Source organism: Schistocerca piceifrons, chromosome X (assembly GCF_021461385.2).
Source record: "Schistocerca piceifrons isolate TAMUIC-IGC-003096 chromosome X, iqSchPice1.1, whole genome shotgun sequence".
Classification (NCBI taxonomy): Eukaryota; Metazoa; Arthropoda; class Insecta; order Orthoptera; family Acrididae; genus Schistocerca; species Schistocerca piceifrons.
In genome coordinates, this window is record NC_060149.1 from 201,011,123 (window position 1) to 201,033,671 (window position 22,549).

At 45.8% G+C, this 22,549-nt stretch overlaps 1 protein-coding gene and 1 non-coding gene across 2 annotated transcripts in view; one reads left to right on the forward strand and one right to left on the reverse strand.

Annotated features, from left to right (window-relative positions):
- LOC124722248 (sodium-dependent transporter bedraggled) overlaps positions 1-22,549 on the reverse strand; it is a 733,406-nt gene that overhangs the window by 482,916 nt on the left and 227,941 nt on the right. The window lies entirely within an intron of this gene.
- On the forward strand, positions 17,867-17,941 carry Trnap-cgg. The gene has a single exon. It is a non-coding gene; the product is annotated as a tRNA-Pro (tRNA).

Consider the following 22,549-nt stretch of genomic DNA (forward strand, 5'->3'; position numbering starts at 1 on the left):
CAGTCTAACCTCTTCCTGTGTTCGTCCTACACCCTCTGAGACTGAAGCCCTATCTGCACTTTCCCGAGACCCTCTAACCTAAAAAACCGGCTAGTCCATTCTACACCAGAACCGTAATACCACTAACCCCACCCCCTGTGAATGCCCAATCTTGCGGGCAAAGAGGCTTCCTCTGGAAGAGGACGAGCGACTGCAACTGGTTCAGCATCTTTGTCAGCCACAGACGGTGCCCGTCCCATGTTCCTGAGAACTGGGGAGACCCCAGGAAAGTCTTTCACTATTGCCACACCTCGAAGCGGTGTCCTGTAACTTGCACCCAGCGAAATCTACACCCAGAAAAGGTGGAGGAAGGGTCGATAGTCCCCACCCCCGGCTCGCCCCGGCCCGGCCTTACGTGACGTGTCACGGCGACGGGCGCCCGTCGATGTGCGTGCGCACTGGAGATGCTCCATGATCAAATGTAAAGTCTACGTTTTTACAATCGGTTCAAAATGGGTCAAATGGCTCTAAGCACTATGGGACTTAACATCTGAGGTCATCAGTCCCCTAGACATCACACACATCCATGCCCCAGGCAGGATTCGAACCTGCGACCGTAGCAGCAGCGCGGTTGCGGACTGAAGCGCCTAGAACCGCTCGGCCAAAGCGGCCGGCTTTACAAACGGAAGTGATTATATTTTTATATACATTTTACATACAGCCAAATCTTCAGAAAATACGATGGAAAACATTAAAACCGGATTACAAACAGGGATTTTAAAAATCTCTTCTACAGGACGAAGCATACTCAAAAATAAATTACGGTCTACACCCGTGGATCAGCATATGGTACATGTAGTGAACATAACATATATTGCCATTCTAACGGAAAGGCTGTATTGCACGTGTACGGGGTGAATCAGAATTCCACTGACAAAATTTCGGAGGTTGCTTGGGGATATTTCCCGAGTGTTTTGGTATAAGGGACCTCTGGCCTCTAGTGGTTCGTTATGGATCAGATTAGTTGCATTTCGTGTAACCCTTACCCCTATCATCGGTACTTCATTGAAAATATCTGCACAACAGTGAAATGTCGACGGTATTTTGAACATTGCGTACTACGTGTGGTCGTGTATTATCCTGTAGCAATGTGGCGGTCGGCAAGCTCCGAAGGCATGGGGACAACAGGATCCGAGAACTTCAGAGATGTAACGCTGATTGGTTAGTGTACTGCCAATGCGTACTAGGAGGCGGGGGAGGGGGGGGAGGGAAGGGGGTTGTTACAGGGCCAGGACCACCAGACCAGTATGGCGATGCATGATGCAACAGTTTCTCACCACGGTGTCTCCAAATTCTAATCTCTCCAACCTGGTGGTGGATGCAGAATCGGTATTCGCCCGTAAAAACAATGTCGTTGCATTCGGTTGTCCGTGTTCGTTATTCATCGCACCACAGCCGGGGCAAAAGCCTGTGGGCTCTGACTCAGTAGTAAACGCAGCAATGGACGGCTTGTCGCGGTCCACTCCGCTGCTAACGGCGTTGAATGGTACGCACGGACACTGCTTGCTGCGCAACACGGTTCGCGACGTGGCAGAAAGAGCCATTACTGCCATGCGCAGACTATACATGTCATCACTTTTAGTGGTGCAACGATCTGGGTGCAATCTGTCCCGTCAGTCCGTCGTTCCTTCCTGCATCCAACGATTACAGATTTGCATCACAGTTGCTCGGTTCCGTCCGATGCGGTCACCGATTTCTCTGAAGGATGATCCGCAATCTCTACAAGCAACTAGTCTTCCTCGGTTGAACTGTGAAACGTACTCGAAAGACGCCCGCTGTCTTCTAGGAGGCACACTGAAGCTGCTTACGTAAAACAGCCGCACGAAATAACAATCTAGTACGTCCACACGGCCTTCTGTTCCCTCTCCCCCGCCCCCCCCTCTATATAGCGCTCGTAAGTGACATTACTGGCGCCCGTGATATGCGCCCGAAACGCTAATCGTGTGCAGCTGTCGTCGCCGCAAATGTGTGCAGCAATCTGTTCCCTCTCCCCCCCCCCCCCCCCCCCCTACATAGCGGTCGTAAGTGACATTACTGGCGCCCGGCCGGCCGGTGTGGCCGTGCGGTTCTAGGCGCTACAGTCTGGAACTGCGTGACCGCTACGGTCGCAGGTTCGAATCCTGCCTCAGGCATGGATGTGTGTGATGTCCTTAGGTTAGTTAGGTTTAAGTAGTTCTAAGTTCTAGGGGACTGATGACCACAGATGTTAAACCCATAGTGCTCAGAGCCATTTGAACCATTTGAACTGGCGCCCGTGATATGCGCCTTAGCTGAAACGCTAATCGTGTGCAGCTCTCGTCGCCGCAAATGCGTGCAGCAAATTTCATCCGATTTGGGAGCTTCCTTCAGGGTGTTGCATTTTGGGTGGCCAGCAGTGTAGCTTGAACGGGGTTCGATGAGCCCTTTGCCAGGCACTTGTTTGTGAGTTACAGAGTAGTCATGTAGATGTAGAAATGCATCATAAAAGAAGGAAAAGAAGGATATGAATTGTAAAATGAGTAGCACGGCTACCACGTGCTTATATAAGAGGGAATATCGTATAACGTTATGTAGACAGTTGGTGTTTTACATTGTTCATTTGAAAGGCAGCGTCGACGCGGCTGCGACAGGGCCGCACAGCAGCCTACCGCGGGTGAAAGGAGGGGGAGGGCGAGGACTCGGGGTTCAGGTTGGCTGTGGCGTAGTGAGCACGTAGTTTCCAGGTAAACCGCGTGCAAATTTCACAGGATTCTGATTTGGTGCAGTTTTGATATATCCCCTTGAAACGACTTTCCAGTCGACCACGGGTAAGGGGTCATCCTCAATGTGGGCAGTAACTGGGACGGTCACAGTACTAGGCCTATCACTGAACAGGACCATGCTGGACGTACCTCGCATCCCCCCCTCCGCCTCCCCCGCCACACCACAGCGAAGCCAACTGGCGAGAGACTCAAGCTGCATGACCAAAGCCAGCTCCGCTTGGAAGTGGTCAGCTAAGGGTCACCAAATGAACCCTGCAAAGACAGTCCATTTCCACACTAAAGACGGCGGAAATCCACAGTTATAATAAGGCGGAACTGTGGCAACTGCGTACACAAACCCGCAAGAAATTTACGAATTCGAACTGAAAGGCACACAGTAAATGAAAAGCGAGTCCCTCCTTGTTATGAGAAGCTCGTTACAACTTACAAACGAAACGCTGTCTTCCGGTGTGCTGCTGACGACACGACAGTTGCTACCCAACTGTATATCGTGTAAATTATTATGTTGTCTGAGTTGTCACAGTTTGTTGCTATCAGAGTTCCTAAACTAATTGCATGACATATGTACTTCTCAAATTTTCAAACTTATGGTTTTCGAGTGTACATTTCTCTGATTGTAGCTTCTGGGCATTATGTTGGAGGGATGTGCTAACCACTGAAGCAAACAAATTGTTATTATTATTATCAATTATTTTGTTGCAATTATACTATCATCATCTTATTAAAACATTTTACACATTTTACTATTATTATCCACCCAGACAACCGTGAATGTGAAAGCGCCGTTTCTGGGACAGGGAGATGCGCCAGCCCAGTATCAAATCCGCCCATCATATTACCGACAATGGCCGGTGTGCTTGTCAGCCTGGATGTGGTTTCCCGCATCTCCTACGTGAATAACGGGCTGGTACCCAATTCCCATCTCACTTACACGATTCACAAACATTTATAAAAATTTCACTCACTTTCACTACACGTAGACAATTCGGGTACACACACTCCGTCCCAGGGGTACATAGGTGGCGACAGGAACGGCGCCCGGCCACACCTTAAATTAAACCATGCCAAAACTGTTAATGACCATGTCGACTCTGCACCGATGCGGGGCAAAGGCGTAAGAAAAAGAAGAAGAAGAAAGTAGATAGATTTTATTATTATGAATATCATTACTATTAAACTAGCATCTGTGGCACGTTATAATTTGGAATTATGGCAAGCTGCATTTGGGGGAGAGGGGAAGGAGGATAGAAGGAGGAAAGTGTGGGAGGGAGGGGGACAGAGAGAGGGGTAGGGGGGAGAGGGAGAAAGGGAGGGAGGGAGGGAGGGAGGGAGAGAGAGAGAGAGAGAGAGAGAGAGAGAGAATAAGAATATGTTACTGCCCTCTCCCATTAACAGAAAAATGCACCTGACTAACCAACGTTTTGAACATTGAGAGCGCGGCCTTGGCGCGTGTCTGGTTGCACTGAGCTGCAGCAACGCAAAGTGCTTTCCTTGGGACCGCAGCTCCAGTGGAAGCACTGCACCCAAGGCTAACATGTCAGACTCCGCTACTGGGCGAAGTGGCGATCTTGTTAAGACATTCGCTCGTATCCGGAAGGAGCGGGTTCCAGTTCCCCGTATGGCCATACTGATTTGCGTTTTCTCATAAACAGTTTCTAAATGGACACTCTGACAAGGCATTGTCAGAGATACTGCCCCATCCTTGTTCAGCGACAACAGAAGTACCATAGATCGTACGATTAAAATAAAACAAAAAACTAATTTTAAAACGCGTAGGTCTGTGTTCTATCATTGTTCAAGGTTTTTTTCTGTCTGTATAGTAGATGCCGGAAGGTTTACCAATCTAATGACAGCGGGAGCAGAAGCCGCTAGGAAAAAAAAGTAGTGTATGACAAGCATAAATGAGGAATTATTTAGTAAAAATGCTAAACTTTTCTTCGAAACACATGTTAACACGGGCAGTAGTTACAGAGTCATATTTCCAAAAATAGAGGTTCAGTGTTGGGTGTTCTTTCCTTAATGGCCGTGCGGGGTAGCTGCGCAGTCTAGGGCCCCTTGCCATGGTTCGCGCAGCTCCCCATGTCGGAGTTTCGAGTCCTCCTTCGAGCATGTGTGTGTGTGTGTGTGTGTGTGTGTGTGTGTGTGTGTTGTCCTTAGCGTAAGTTAGATGAAGTAGTGTATAAGCCTAGGGACCGATGACCTCAGCAGTTTTACCAATTTTTTTTCCTTATTCGTCAGCGAAATTTAAATGAACCGATTAAAACGCAATTGAATGGAACCGTGTGCTACATGCGTACACGTTACATCGTTCTCGGTCCACCTGCCCTACAGCAGTCCAATATCAAAAGCCACAGCGATCGGTTTTCTACGTATTACCACGAACTGCTCAATTCCGCATTGTTTCGAGCACATAACTGAAACTCCACATTTCTAATTCGATAACCAGTACTGGAAGAAAGTCAGACAACACAACTTCTATTTTGAGAAACACGACGTCTACATGTATACTCTGCAAGCCATTTTACGGTGTGTGGCCCATTCCTGTTCCAATAGCGGATGGCGCGTGACAGTAATGACTCTCAGTAAATCTCCATGGGGTACTAAATATCTTAACATTTTCTTTACTGTACATTCGTTACCTTTCAAACATAGACTGTGCAGAGTTTTACAGAGGAATGATCTAGACTGTTAGGACGTACACATCTCAGTATTTTTATTCAGCGTTCGCAGTTCTTCGCTTGCGACGCGATCTCTCTACCTCGACGGGTGCATTGCGCAGGTCACCATATGCTACGCTGTGATCTCATTCGTGGTGTATACAACCGAGCTGTTGTTTCCATTTTATGTACAACGAGCGAACCAGTCGTCTTCTCGAGGTGCTGCGAGATTTGCTGTTATGTGGACTCCAATTAGACTCGATCGGTCGTCGAAATCCATATATAATATAAAAACGGTTGTGTGCATGTTTGTTTGTTCCACATCTCCTCCTAAATCACTCGACCGATTTCAACCATAACCTACTGGCATGCAACAATCGCTGTGGGGGTGAAAAGCACCTACCTATCATAGCGCAGGAGATGTGACGTCATAAACAATGAGATGTTTGAAAAACTACCGCATCATTCACGACGTTTAAATTTATTACTCCTATGCTCCAGACTCTAGTCGCAATAAATTTCGCAGTTAGTACCTACATATGCCGCTGAATGTACCTACACAAATATCATTGTACGGCACGTATTTCAAAATATATATGACTTCATAAATAATGAGATTCGTGAAAACTACCGACTCATGCGCGAAATTTTGATACATTTATTCCTTGTAAATAGTCTTCACGTGTTTGCCGCCGGATGACGTTGTGAAAATCCCACAATATTTCCTCGGAGCGACTGTCAGACATCTTCAGATGGTCGTCGTACCTAACCACCAGCAGGGTTCACCCAGCTGAAGATGTCGGACAGTTGCTCCGAGGAAATATTGTGGAATTTGCACAACGTCATCCGGCGGCAAACCCGTGAAGACTATTTACAACATATCCGCCTGGATAACTTGAAGAGTCACACATTTATTCCTCACCAACAAGACACTCCTACAGTAGAATCAGAAAGTCCCTGACATCTGGCTACGTTTCTGACATTTTTCAAACCGCTGTAGGCAAAAACTACAGTCGTCTATAGAGCTATGAAGAGGCGTTATTATGGAGACGTTTACAGAATCAGAAAGCAGCTGCGCCCAGCATACAGAAACTGTCCGGGATCATCTCAGCCGGCCGGGGTGGTCGAGCGGTCCTAGGCGCTACAGTCTGGAACCGCGCGACCGCTACGGCCGCAGGTTCGAATCCAGCCTCGGGCATGGATGTGTGTGATGTCATTAGGTTAGTTAGGTTAAAGTAGTTCTAAGTTCTAGGCGACTGATGACCTCAGAAGTTAAGTCCCATAGTGCTCAGAGCCATTTGAACCATTTTTGTTATTCTATCACATGCGTTTGAGGCAGCTCTCTAGCTCAACTACTTTATTTGTACCGCGTACAGCAGCGTAGGATTATGAACGTTTATAATGCAACATCACTGCTGGCACGTCACAAAATAAACCCGCATTTCACCTGCAGAAGTGCTGACCACTTCGTCACGGTATGCTCAGGTCAATGAAATGCCTGTGAACGATGTGTCCACACGGGCACAGCTGCAGGCATAGTGAAACAGATTGTCCAGTGACATTTAAAACGAGAACTGCACGGTTTAAACGTGTAGCACTGTGATTAAAAAAGAAAACTTCAGGCTGCCGACGCTTCGCTCTTATCAGTGTGCTACATTCCAGGTTAGTATCACCGGTGGACACTAAAATTTCGTCCGAGTTATACCTCGGCAGCTCACAGAAACAGAACCGCCACATAGGGGGGAAATGCTGAGCAAGTTGCAGCAAACACGGGAGTTATCGCAGCACGGGCGAATGACCGGGTGCTCCGGTGTGCGAGCGCTCGGCCTTCGAGAAGCGGGGCACTGCACCTGCTCGTCCCATTCCTGTGGCAGACACCGATGCCGCCAGCTCCCGTCTCTTAAACGTGGCCGAGAGCCGACCCCTGCGTGACAGCGAGTACTTCAGGTGCGCCCGGGGTCCGACTCCCGCGTGTGAATCTTCGACGTCAACGAGTGCACTTGAAGATGGATGCGTGGAGCTGAAGGTCGCTGACGTCCCCACGTCGCTGGCCGCCCCGTGACATAAGAGCTGACACCCGACGGTTCGCGGGTCTGGCGGTATTGCGAGACGAGCGCCTGCCGGACATGTGCGCTGCTCAGCAGGCTCAGCGGTGGCGTGGCACTTTGGAAGGCAATCCTGTATTACTGCCAAATAAATGTGCTATCGTCAGTGACATTTTCTTGGACTCTCGAACGTAACTACACTACTGGCCATTAAAATTGCTACACCACGAAGATGACGTGCTACAGACGCGAAATTTAACCGACAGGAAGAAGATGCTGTGATATGCAAATGATTAGCTTTTCAGGGTATTCACACAAGGTTGGCGCCGGTGGCGACACCTACAACGTGCTGACATGAGGAACGTTTCCAACCGATTTCTCATACACAAACAGCAGTTGACCGGCGTTGCCTGGTGAAACGTTGTGATGCCTCGTCTAAGGAGGAGAAATGCGCACGTTTCCGACTTTGATAAAGGTCGGATTGTAGCCTATCGCGATTGCGGTTTATCGTATCGCGACATTGCTGCTCGCGTTGGTCGAGATCCAATGACTGTTAGCAGAATATGGAATCGGTGGGTTCAGGAGGGTAATACGGAACGCCGTGCTGGATCCCAACGGCCTCGTATCACTAGCAGTCGAGATGACAGGCATCTTATCCGCATGGCTGTAACGGATCGTGCAGCCATGTCTCGATCCCTGAGTCAACAGATGGGGACGTTTGCAAGACAACCATCTGCACGAACAGTTCGATGACGTTTTCAGCAGCATGGACTATCAGCTCGGAGACCATGGCTGCGGTTACCCTTGACGCTGCATCACAGACACGAGCGACTCCGATGGTGTACTCAACGACGAAACTGGGTGCACAAATGACACAACGTCATTTTTTCGGATGAATCCAGGTTCCGTTTACAGCATCATGATGGTCGCATCCGTGTTTGGTTACATCGCGGTGAACGCACATCGGAAATGTATATTCGTCAACGCCATACTGGCGTATCACCCGGCGTGATGGTATGGGGTGCCATTGGTTACACGTCTCGGTCACCTCTTGTTCGCATTGACGGCACGTTGAACAGTGGACGTTACATTTCAGATGTGTTACGACCCGTTGCTCTACCCTTCATTCGATCCCTGCGAAACCCTACATTTGAGCAGGATAATGCACGACCATATGTTGCAGGTCCTGTACGGGCCTTTCTGGATACAGAAAATGTTCGACTGCTGCCCTGGCCAGCACATTCTCCAGATGTCTCACCAATTGAAAACGTCTGGTCAATGGTGGGCGAGCAACTGGCTCGTCACAATACGCCAGTCACTACTCTTGATGAACTGTGGTATCGTGTTGAAACTGCATGGGTAGCTGTACCTGTACACGCGATCCAAGCTCTGTTTGACTCAATGCCCAGGCGTATCAAGGCCGTTATTACGGCCAGAGGTGGTTGTTCTGGGTACTGATTTCTCAGGTTCTATACACCCAAATTGCGTGAAAATGTAATCACATGTCAGTTCTAGTATAATATATTTGTCCAATGAATACCCGTTCATCATCTGCATTTCTTCTTGGAGTAGCAATTTTAATGGCCAGTAGTGTAGGTCTCAGCACGGCATCCTGCCCAGCTCTCTCCTGAAGACTGTAGGAGTCTCGGATCAGACTCCTGTAACTGTTTCATTCGTGCAAGAATAAGAACACAGCTAATACATAATTACAGTCTAATTACGGTCGTCTGATGACACCAATTCTCGCTCAGTGCAAACGATGATTGATGACAGAGCATATATTTATTTTTAAGAGGGTTAAACTCAGATGAACACAATATATCTATCTACAGGCGCAACAGTCCCACAGAAGACTTATTCTTCAACTCTTTTTCATTCCCATAGCAAATCGTATCAGCTTAAAGTTGGGAATATTATAAGTATTAGCTGGCGTGAAAAGTCAGTTTCATGTATCTTCTTTCTTTTTCCCCCTTGTGTCTTTCGTGGTAATAGAGCGTATTTGGTTCAGCAACCGCTCGCCGACTTTATGCCACAATACCGTAGCGAAGTAGATCCGACAACTCTGTTATTGGCCATGAGCGAGCTGTGTAGGTGGGACACTTGTGTCTGTTCTGTATTACTCGTTTCTTTGTGGTACTACTTGCACAAAATCACACTACTGAAGTGGCTGTGTGACAACAGTGTGAGTTTACACTGACGGCTACGGTCGCAGGTTCGAATCCTGCCTCGGGCATGGATGTGTGTGATGTCCTTAGATTAGTTAGATTTAAGTAGCTCTAAGTTCTAGGGGACTGATGACCTCAGATGTTTAGTCCCGTAGTGCTCAGAGCCATTTGAACCATTTTACACTGACGGGCCGGCTGAATTTCTTCTCGTCTTCTCGTAGGAACATCACAGGAACATGAAACGTACAGACCTCTCCCGTTTTTTATACAGCATTGTGCTCTTGCATTGTCCTACGTATAATATCTAAGTATTTTCGTTAGTTGGTAATTCTCTTGATAAAAGTTGCAGTACGTTTCCCACATAGCTATCAGAAGTCATAGTTTGGTGCAAAAAGATAGGTCCAGTAGTTCGTGTTTCCCTAATTCCACATCACACTCCTGTTTTCACATCTTCGTGTAACCGATCATGACTCCAGCGTCGATTGGACTTCGAGTTCACATACCCTGATGAATGCAGCCACGCTTCAGCAAATAAATAACAGCACTGCAGGATCAGCCTCTCCATCTCACACAAACTGTTGTAGCCAGTTGTTCAAAATGGTTCAAATTGCCCTGAGCACTATGGGACTTAACATCTGTCATCAGTCCCCTAGACTTACTACTTAAACGTAACTAACCTAAGGACATCACACACATCCATGCCCGGGGCAGGATTCGAATCTGCGACCGTAGCAGCAGCGCGGTTCTGGACTGAAGCGTCTAGAACCACTCGGTCACAAAGGCCGGCTAGCCAGTTGTAATAAGTACTTTGAGCAACAGTATCAGAATTGGCCAATCGATGCACTGCCGTTACTTTGTACGATTGCTGTTTGAGTTCATACACAGCTCTCTGACTGACATGCTAGTCTGCAGAGTTTTACAGAGCAGCGATTGTCTCTTTAACTCGTCTACAACCGATACACCGGCTGGCAAAGCCCGAGGGACGGAGCGTTTCGTCCCTGCTTTTGTTTTCCGCGTAACGCGACACAGACCCGACACATCCTGTATTAACGTATTTCCTACACATCCAAAAATGACAGAAACGTTAGAGATCTGTCACAATACAAGTGTAGAATCATTAAATCCCCCACTACGGAAGAAAATAAGAAATTAATGAAAGAGAGAGAAGAGAAAAAAGTGTAAAGAGGAGTGCAACCTAAGTAGATAGTGTTCTGTCTAACTGTTTTTGCAGTCAAAGAAAGCAGCTGTGGAAGAAAAGTTTATAAGTGAAACAAGCAATGCCACGTGCATAAAATATACATTAAAAGTGAAGAAATTCCTCCAGCTGTATTTAATGTGTCGATTTTATTTTGGCAACTAGTTACAGCGTTGTAACAACGTCATCTTCAGACCCATACACTTGTTGACGTCGGCTGATATCAGCCGCACGCAGTTGACGTCAACAAGTGTATGGGCCTGAAGATGACGTTGTTAGAACGTTGAAACTAGTTGCCAAAATGAAATCGACACCTGAAGTACAGCTGGAGAAATTTCTTCATTTTTAATATAAATTTATACCAGCTGACGTCCCACTGTCCTCCATTTCAACTATGGATGTACGAAGATGCAGAAAATATGGTGATGGGAAGTGATTGGTGAAAGAGGAGCAAAGAACTTCACTTATCCGAGAACTGTGCTCACTCCCCGTTTCGGAAGTCCTCTCTTAGCTTACCGGCGTTTCCACTCTACCTTCCCAGGTGAAGGCCAAGAGAGTTCGTTAAAGAAGCCTCAGTCGACGCCTTTTTCTCTGTCGCTGTCTAGCTGAGCTAATGTTGCGCGTCTCTGGTGAACTTTCAGTCGATGAGACGTTAAACATTAACGAGAGCAAAGCAGAGAGCAGATCCTCGGATAAAACCGTCTGGAATCAGCCGGAGCAGAACTACGTGTAGCGAGTGGCAGCTGGCTAGTGTTTTTTTTTTTTTTCCGCGTTCCGAAGGCTGTGTGTCAGCGGCAGAAGCTGCTTGGCACCTGGCGCCCGTCCGCTTGTCTCTGCCGATGCTTCATTCTTAAAAGACTGAAATTGTGTTCAGGTGCCGAGTGAGTCCGGCCAGAAAAGTCAGTGTGTGCCCCAATATTTCTCGCTCTGGGAGCCATAAGATTAAGTCTCACGTTTCGCATTCCAGTTGAGCAGTAGCTGCAGTAGCTAACACATGATAACAAAGTGGAGAGAGGAACTACAAGTACACCGATACAGGAACTGCGGGGACCGAATAGTCTCGTAATCGGATTGGCTATTGTGATACGAGTGGAGGGATTGCCCTCCACTGAAGTATAGTTCAGATTATTAATACTGAGCTGTCAGCACATAGCAAAAACCTCATTTTAATATCAGTTTTGGGAGACATTTGAGTAACGAGAAAAGGCCGAATCACTAGTGTGTCACAGACTTCGCGTCGATTAACCGCCCACCAAAGCCGTACGTGTTTTAGACAGTACAGCCGTTAGTGCCGGCCGAAGTGGCCGTGCGGTTCTAGGCGCTACAGTCTGGAGCTGGGTGACCACTACGGTCGCAGGTTCGAATCCTGCCTCGGGCATGGATGTGTGTGATGTCCTTAGGTTAATTAGGTTTAATTAGTTCTAAGTTCTAGGCCACTGATGACCTCAGAAGTTAAGTCGCATAGTGCTCAGAGCCATTTGAACAGCCGTTAGTAGAGGGACGAACGGTAGAGTTGAGAGTTACGCGCCAAACAGTACTGTCTTTGCGGAATTTTGTCATATGATGACATGTTTGGAATCCGTGGCTGTTATTTGAAGACAAATGTTGATGGTGTTGAGACAGCAACCAGCCACAAATTTATTTTCAGTTCCTTTATTCAAGAGGTACCGTTACCGGTTTCGAATCATTACGATTCATCTTCAGACGGTTTTCATGCTTTCATTACAACATGTGGTGCGTTTTTTTACAGATTAATTGTCCTCAAATATAAATAATACATAATTATAGGCAGGCCACACAGATGGTTGCGTTACAGATTTGCGTTGGCTGTGACTTACGTGAAATGTCGGTTTGGAGTGTTTGTTTTCATAGTTTTCGTCCAACAGATGTGAATACATTCCCACTGCATTATCATCATTGCACTCGTTAATTTTGCTCACTGAAGACTTTAGATTTGTCACAGAATAGATTTCTAACATGCATAACATGTTTTGATACACACAAAGTGCTTACAAACATATGAGTGTCAAAGACGCTACGATACATCGTAATATTACAAAGATGTTTCATGGTTGGAAAAAGATCATCTGTTCACTTATGCAACTGTCTTTATCATATCGGAGATTTGAGCTCAGTTCTCATGCTTGCAGAAAAATAATAACGAATTAAGAATGGGCCCACAATGCAAATTATTTGTGTACTTGCAAAAAGGCGGACCCATCCTTAATTCATTAGTACTGCTTAAGCTGGGAAGTAGGTGCCTAATCGTGCGGATTGCAGTGCGCGATCAAGAGCGCACTTCTGTCAGTAAGGCAGATTAAATTCGAGTTTCGGAAGAGAGGTGTGATTTGTGAAACAGTCACCATATTTTAATATTAGTGAATAATAAGAACGATTAGTAACTTAACGTGTGACTACTGTAGGTGTACGTTGTTTTATGACACAACTTCTCTGATTATTTTCTGTTTTATCTCACAAAACGTGCACAGAAAAAAGTAAGATGGCACCCTTATAAAATTGTGAAGATACAATGTCAGCAACAATGAGCCGTAGCCAGTTTGTTAGTTGTTCCATTACAAGCTCACAGCAAGAGTAGTGCCACCTTTGTGCTAGGACGAGGACATCTCTTGAACACGCCAGAAAGGTGGACATTTTTAGACATGGTGTATTCTGCTTTGATGTGGCTGGCTAACGACCTCGCTGTCGACTGGATGTTAAGCTGTAATCTTTCTTTCCTTTGATGCGACAAGACGTAACTGCATCCCGTAAATGTCCTGCTGCTCCAGACAGTTACCGTGTCGTCTGTCGTAACACAGAGAAGGGAATCGCAAACGCACTCGCTCTAGTGACTTACTTACGTCACATTCAATAGTGATAACACTTTATAGTAATTGCACGCTCTTCGATAGGAGCGACGTTGTGAGTATCTTTAGGGGGCGTTCAATCACAAGATTGACATTTGGTTAGCAGCGTCTCGTCCACCTCTCTAATGCAATACAGCAGCGAACCTGTGTCTTACGGATTCAGAACGTTCTTTCGTAGATTTCCGAATTTTACGCACTGGCCACTCAGTTCCTTTAAATTACGGGTCGCCGGTTTGTGAGCGCAAGAGTGGTGGCCGAGACATTAACGTGTTCTCTTTATCACTCTCGCCAAACCACTGTAGACCTACTGCGACACAGTTATCCTGCTGGAATATGCCATCGCCGTCAGGAAAAACATCGAGCGTTGAAGGGATTCGACGCGTTTCCCTCTATCCGCCGTCCACTGTCGATTATCTTGTGAGCACTGCAATCGTGATTGACGATGTAGATGAATAAGCGTGGAAACACGTAGCGGCCACACACAGTGAAGCCCCACGCTGTGTACCTGCACCGGCATTGTCCTCTGTCATCAGATCACCGCCTATCCTGCTTCACAGAACGATCAAGCCTCCGACCTACACGTTCTGTGATTAGGCGTCAACTTCATTTTGTCAGCCACTTCTCGTTTCACCGTCCTTCAACCAATTTCCAGAGATGTCGAGACAGTAGCTGACCATCTGCGCCGTTTCCGAGATACTCGTCCCCAGCCGTCGGGCCGTAACTATTTGCTCTTTGTCTAAGTCGCTTATGTAAGTGCTTTTCTCAATCTGCGGCTCTTATCGTCCCCAGAACGATTCTGTTCCGCCTATATACGAGGGGGGCTCAATAAGTAATGCAGCACTTCTTTTCTCTCGGCCAGTTTCGGTTGGAAAAACAAAGGCCTGGGCTTTGTTGTGAAACGTCGTGGAATATTCCTGCTTCGGCCACTATAGTTTCACGAAGCTGCGATAGGTGGCGGCGCTATACCTAGCCTTCAAAATGGCTTCTGTAACGGAGGGGCGTTCCGAGCAGACAGCTGTCATTGAGTTCCTTTTGGCGGAAAACCAGAGCATCGCAAAGATTCGTAGGCGCTTGCAGAATGCCTACGGATTCCTGACAGTGAACAAAAGCACGATGAGTCGTTGGGGGAGGTGTCTGTCACCATCGCAATAAGGTCGCGCAAACCTATCCGATCTCGTCATCCACCCTACAGCCCGGATCTCGCACCTTCAGACTTCCAACTGTTTGGCCCAGTGAAGGGAAGCAGTACGAGGACGATGGGAAGATTATGGTCGACGTCGGAGCCGAAGTTTTAGTGCATCAGTAGAGTGGTACCATGCGGGCAGACAGGTCCTTCCAGTAAGGTAGCATAAGGCTGTCGCATTGAACGGTGATTATTTTGAAAAATGACGTTTTCTAGCCAAAAGACTTGGGAATAATATGGTGTGTTGGACTCTTGAATAATACAAATCTGCTTTCAGAAAAAAATGTGTTGCATTACTTATTGAACGTCCCTCGTACAACCCTTCGCGCGTGCCTTGCTGTAACGTCACCAGGCGCGGTGAGCCGTGTTCATAATGTTTTACTTCATCACTGGTAGGTTTCCAAGATTAGTCCTTATATGGGACGAACAAAGGAGACCAGCCAGTGATGGCGGGGCCAAGAGGTAGATTTCAAATGTAACTGAAGTAAAGAGGAAAAGGAAGATTAAGATTTAACGTCCGGTCGACATTGAGGTCATTAGAGACGGAGAAGCAGCTCGGATTGATTCAAGGATAGGGAAGGAAATCGGCCGTGTTCTTCCAAAGGAACTATCCCGGCATTTGCATGAAGCGATTTAGGGAAATCACGGAAAACACAAATCAGGATGGCCGGACGTGGTTTTTAACCGTCGTCCTCCCGAATGCGAGACCAATGTGCCCAAAAAGGATTTAGGAAGGAAGCTGTCTAGAGTTTTAGCGGCGGCCAGCTGTCAACATGTGTTACTTCTCCCTCGATCCCTATTGGTGATTATCAGCAGCTCACATTTTACGTGGAAACACAACTTTTTCTGAAGCGACGATCTCACTTGGCCGGCAACCAACTACGAATTATGCTGGAATAATACAAGAAAATATTTCAATGAAAATTTCAACATAATAATTACACTGTCTGGGCTACCTAAACAACTGCACCTAACATTATATTAAAACTTTCAGAGTTCAATGGTTTGCAACTCTCTCGTGCTGCTCAAAAGACTCGAGGAAACTACGAAATTCCATAAGAACTGCGCACAGAAACGTTAGGTATCGATGAAGAGGTCAATAGAGTCAGAGAACGACTTCGGGTTGGTCAAGAATAAAGATGATGTCCCCCACGGACTTTTCAAAAGGGACATCGCGCCATCATTTCATAGATTTAGTGATGCCACAAGAAGCCTATATCTTAATGGCCGGGCACGAATTTGTAGTCGTCGTCCCTTAAAGTTTCGGTTTCTCCTTCATTATTTGTGGACAGAAAGTTTAACTTTTTGCCACTATAAAGCTGTCCGCAGGTGTGAATGTCTTGCGTGCAGAGTTTTGGGATGTAGCTCTCAAGTCCATGCTACATAAGTTAAATGGCAGGGGAAATGTTAGTTTTTGCAGACCACATGTTCTCCGTCGTTAGAGATGACTCGAGAACAACTATAGAAGTCAAATGTAATGCCCAACTTGAAGGATGATTCGTCTTGAGCTTCAGTCTCACTTTTTGTCGTTTTTGCTTTCAAACAAATAGGCTTTGGAAAGGACTCTGCATTGACCAAACTAATTTTCTTCTTTTTCATTAAATGTCACCATCGTCTGTACTAGTATATTAAGAAAATAAAATTAATATACTTACAGTGATAAAGCTTCATCGAAGCTTGTGTGGATCAAAAAGAAGAAATCTGTGTTTGCCGACGATACAGTCCTCTTCAAAACCTATTGGAGGATGGTATATAAAAGTAAAATTCCCACTAGCATCTCACAAAACTACAAACCTTCTGCAGGGAGCATCCTAAAATAACATTGCACTATGTAATGATGTATCAACGAGGTATCTAAGTGTATATTCAGATGAATGTCGTTATTTCACCCATTAGTATAGAAGAGATAAGCAAGATAGGTATAAAAATAATACACAAAATTGGAAACGTCGCAAATAGGCAATTTTAACTTCCCTCAAAAAAAAAAAAAAAAAAAAAATAAGGGCACACCAGCAATCTAATTAACGTCAGTTGCAGAGACCATAGAGGTGTGCAACGAGCTGCGCTACTGAGATAAACCAGGGCCTACTGTAGATCCCAGAACTGTACACTGTTGCTAATTCTGGGAATATGACCATTGGACCTGGAAAACAGGTGTCCTGTATGGTTTAAAGAAAGACGACCAAACGGAAGTAGGTAGAATGCTTGAAACTGAGGCCAATACAAATACACTCGTAACTGTTTCGCCGCTCCAGAGTGTGATCTTGGGAGGAAACGAAACGCTCTACGAACAATGCCCGTCACACTCTAACACGATTACGCTTACCCAGTTAGGATCAGCGATCAGCTGTAAGTATGATTAATCTTTTTTGAGCAGTTTTTCACGATTTTAATAACGATTACTAGACCTGCTGTATTTTTCATAAAAAAAACAGCAATAAGTTTCCTTGAAACAATTACTTATATACAACAACAGTTAACACAAAACTTGCATTATGAATGTGCACTCCGTAACTTCAACATGTTTCCCCTGACGTTTATACGGAATGACACTTAATGAATAGAGCGCAGTTTATAGAGTACATACGATGGCGAGCTGCAACTTGATGCCTCCCAAGTTTTTGTTCAGTTCTCAGTATTGGTTGAGGCGTTACATGTCAGGCATATCACTCGGTCGACTTTCCTGCTTCGCAGACGCAAGTTGCAACCATCTGCCGCTACAGGGCCCCGAACTGTAACATGTGTAACGTAACTGTGTCGATGCGTGAGAAACTGAAAGCACGAATTTGAAGAGTTAGTCCTCACATGCAGCACCCTCTCTTTCAGCATGACCACACACGAGCGCTGCGATATCTGCAGCAATCCGACCCCTTGAGCTCACTTACCTATCATGCCCCAAACAGTCCCGACTTGGCCCCATCCGGTTTTCAACTGCATCCAGAACTTAAACACCACCCCGTCCTCACAGCGTGAGTCGTGCTTGGGTAGCTCAGTTGGTAGAGCACTTGCCCGCGGAAGGCAAAGGTCCCGAGTTCGAGTCTCGGTCCGGCACACAGTATTAATTTGCCAGGAAGTTTCATATCAGCGCACACTCCGTTGCAGAGTGAAAATCTCATTCTGGAAACATTCCCCAGGCTGTGGCTAAGCCATGTCTCCGCAATATCCTTTCTTTCAGGAGTGCTAGTTCTGCAAGGTTCGCAGGAGAGCTTCTGTAAAAACATGGAAGGTAGGAGACGAGGAACTGGCAGAAGTAAAGCTGAGAGGACGGGGCGTGAGTCGTGCTTGGGTAGCTCAGTCGGTAGAGCACTTGCCCGCGAAAGGCAAAGGTCCCGAGTTCGAGTTTCGGTCCGGCACACAGTTTTAATCTGCCAGGAAGTTTCATATCAGCGCACACTCCGCTGCGGAGTGAAAATCTCATTCTGGAAACATCCCCCAGGCCATGTCTCCGCAATATCCTTTCTTTCAGGAGTGCTAGTTCTGCAAGGTTCGCAGGAGAGCTTCTGTAAAGTTTGGAAGGTAGGAGGCGAGGTACTGGCGGAAGTACAGCTCTGAGGACGGGCCGTGAGTCGTGCTTGGGTAGCTCAGTCGGTAGAGCACTTGCCCGCGAAAGGCAAAGGTCCCGAGTTCGAGTCTCGGTCCGGCACACAGTTTTAATCTGCCAGGAAGTTTCATATCAGCGCACACTCCACTGCAGAGTGAAAATCTCATTCTGGAAATTAATTTGGGTTTGATGCGATAAAACTACAATACCAGAGAAAAGACGAAGGCTTCCTTCAGTACCAGCCAAAACGTCGGTAGTTTTGTCACATCACGATGGCGTACGCACCCATAAAAATGTCGTTGAAAAAGAAATCAAGAAAGAAAACACCATCACCTTTGGTTTCGGGACATAATGCAGTATTCTGTGACCTCAACGAACATTAACCCGTTTTTTCCCAGAAATAAACTATTTCTTAGAATCTTTATTTTCTTATCACTGGTAGGAATAAGTAAATGGCAAATCAACGTAAGTACAAATATTTCGAGAAAAAAGTGGTCTCGAATATTTTCATTTTATCTAGTTTCATTGTGAAACCATTGGAAAAACCTAGAATTCCTCACATTATACGGCAAACACACCTCCGGCTCATCCATAATGTACTCACTTTGTTACACAATGCACCACTTCTTGAGGTTCCTTCACAATCGTATGTGCTAATTCACTTACCTGTTTGGTTAGCTTGGTGTACGCACGTATGGTTTTAACCGGCTGATGCGCGGTGTTATATTTGCTCTTGCTGTCAGCGAACACGTTAATGTCCCCATGAACAATGCCATGACAGCATGCCTAAGCCCTCCGCATTAACTTAGCTGAATATTATTCTGTTATTGAACAAAGCCACATGAAGGAAATGCCACATTATGCGATGCCACGATTTCACTTCAGTTGTCGAAGGCTGAGAATAGGAGATAACTTGCCAGTGGATACAGACTGAGTGCTCACATCATTATCTTGTTTAGTACGAAAGCTGACTACCTGCAATGACTTGTGGCACACAAAACGTAATTTTAAAGACACATCAACACTTATCAACAAAACCTGAAGTTTTCTGAGATGTGTGATGGCCGCAAGAGGTCAGTACTTAAAAGTAAACGTCACGATTCCACTATCACACCACTGGTACACTAGGTGGCGACCTAAAACTAGGTGGTTTCGCACAGTAACCATTGGCAAACATAAGGCTAACAGTTTTATGCCGTCCAGAGTGTAATAAATAAATCAACTGCAGGGTCTAAAAGCTTGATTAGTGAACTGATGCACTAAAGTGACTTTAATGTTACTTATGGCCCTCAAGATAGGTAGCTGCATTTGTAAACGTTCCAGAGACGCAGTGTCACCAAAAACAGTAGGTGCTCTCAAACCGACTGGGATATCCATTCAAAATTAGCCAAGAGAAAGTGCCTGTGGCAGTGGCATTCTTGCATGTGGGGTATGCTTCAGAAGACACTCTTGCAGGCACACGAGAAATGAGAACTTGAGTAAGAAAATAGGAAGGAACAGTCCGAAAATACTTCTGATTTATAAAAGGAAGGAATTTTGGAGCGAAATGGAAAGAAACAGAAATTAAATTCAAACAGCACACGTAAACATTTCATGACGCGAAATAAAAGTGATTTCACCAGTCTAATGAATTCCTGCAAAGCATCGTATACAAGCGTTTCTGCTCTAAATGCTCATAGTCAACAGTGACAGAGCACATTATATGCTCGTTCTGCCCCCACTGTGCGCACTAGTGCCGGTACAGTCTCCTTTGCGAATGACTCAACAGTGAAAGGGTGAAATAAAATGGCTCTGAGCACTATGGGACTCAACTGCTGTGGTCATCAGTCCCCTAGAACTTAGAACTACTTAAACCTAACTAACCTAAAGCCAGCACACAACACCCAGCCATCACGAGGCAGAGAAAATCCCTGACCCCGCCGGGAATCGAACCCGGGAACCCGGGCGTGGGAAGCGAGAACGCTACCGCACGACCACGAGATGCGGGCAAAGGGTGAAATAATGATTTGTATTGTACTCCCTATTTTCTCTTAAACTTGATAGCACGAATATTCTGCTCATGTCCGGGGGTATATACGAAGGTTGGAACTTTAATAGTGGCAGCCGGCCTGGGTGGCCGAGCGGTTCTAGGCGCTACAGTCTGGAACCGCGCGACCGCTACGGTCGCAGATTCGAATCCAGCCTCGGGCATGGATGTGTGTGACGACCTTAGGTTAGTTAGGTTTAAGTAGTTCTAAGTTATAGGGGACTGATGACCTCAGATGTTTAGTCGCATAGTGCTTAGAGCCGTTTGAACTGCACTAAATGTTGTTAGATTCATGTAAACAATGCACACTTAAAACAATTTGGCGGTCTTGCAGTGTTTAGCTGGGTATCGACTATCGCTTCTTCCACAACGACATTCGCGATTCTAACAGTTAGGTAGTAATTTTGTTCACAAGGGTGCGTCTTGAAGCTATTGAATTAAAAGTAGCTTAAAGGTGCTAAAGAATTTTGAGTTTTTAAATTAAGTTATCTCATTAAGGACATTATCTCCATTTTTGTAGTGTGGATGAAAATCAGCATTTCTTCCAGACAACGAGAAACATCCCCGCAGGACGTCGACTTGCCGCCCACCCTCTACGCCCACATACACACATTCGCCAACAGCTACCTCATCAGCATAACAGAGCAAAAAATTGTAGCTAAAATATTTCTGTCTTAATTTAGATTAATTAAGACTTTTATCAATAAATAACATTCATGTCTAAGTGTATACTGAGCTGAAAATGAATAGAACAAAAATGGTTCAAATGGCTCTGAGCACTATGCGACTTAACATCTATGGTCATCAGTCCCCTAGAACTTAGAACTACTTAAACACAACTAACCTAAGGACATCACACAGCACCCACTCATCACGAGGCAGAGAAAATCCCTGACCCCGCCGGGAATCGAACCCGGGAACCCGGGCGCGGGAAGCGAGAACGATACCGCACGACCACGAGCTGCGGACTGAATAGAACACGCTAGAAACCCGCAGCCTTACGTTACTTTAAACAGAAAATAATTATAAGTGCAGCTTTCTTCCTTTACGTTTGTTTGTCAACATGTACCTCTCAATTGCTTGCTGAGCAACTCATGGTTTATGAACGGGTTTTGAATTAGAAGTTCATGTCTGACTGGCATATACGAAAACAGCTAACACACAGAGATTGTAATACTATATTCCACAGTGACAGTAAAATCGGTCTCTCTGACGGCAAAGTGAATAAGTGGGGGAAAAAGCTGCAAAATGACCTCAGATCCGCCAAAATATTCCCCTAGCCAAAAACACGATAAACGAAATGCTCGACTGAAGGTGTTTTTTTTCTTTTTTTTTACAGGTATCTGCAATCATAAATAAATTAACAAGAAGGTACTCGTGTTGTTTCATCCGTGCTGGATCTTGCTGGACTGTAGGGTGTTGCTGGAGAATGCAACCAGGCTCAAATACATTTAAGAAACTTCATGTTACTGCTATGACCAGCATCCGGCTATGATTCCCACCTTCAGATACTTGTTTCATTAAGTACCAAAATCGTCAGCAGCAATTCCTCTGCTCCTGTATTGCATAAGAATATTTGCTTACATGGTACCACTTCATACGCTGTGTGGGTCACTTGCATTCTTCTTTTCCTGTTTCTCTGCGGGGCCAGCACTGTACCATCGTCGATCTTCGCAAGGTTGCTGGCATTTGTTGGCCAGATGCCCTCATCTGTCTGCATATACGGTAAATCTCTTTTTGAAGTGTAAGAACGCTCTTCCAAGTGTTTGTGTAATGTGACTCTGCAACGGAACGTGGAACCAGCCCAGTATTTACCTAATCGGATGTGGAATACGCAGCCAGCATACCAGGCCTCGTCGTTAAGCGCTGGCTCGCCTCCCCGTCTCGCGGAAGCAAGCGCTTTAGCGCTCTCCGCTATCTGTGCGGGTAACTTGTATAATAAAGAAGAATATGCATTTAGAATCAAAACGAGACGAAATACCATTCATTAGAATAAACGTAAGTGCTTGTAAATCAATCACTTTATATTTTATCAGCTGTATGCAACGCTATCATATTTTCTATATCTCACAAGCTACGGACAAAGTACATAA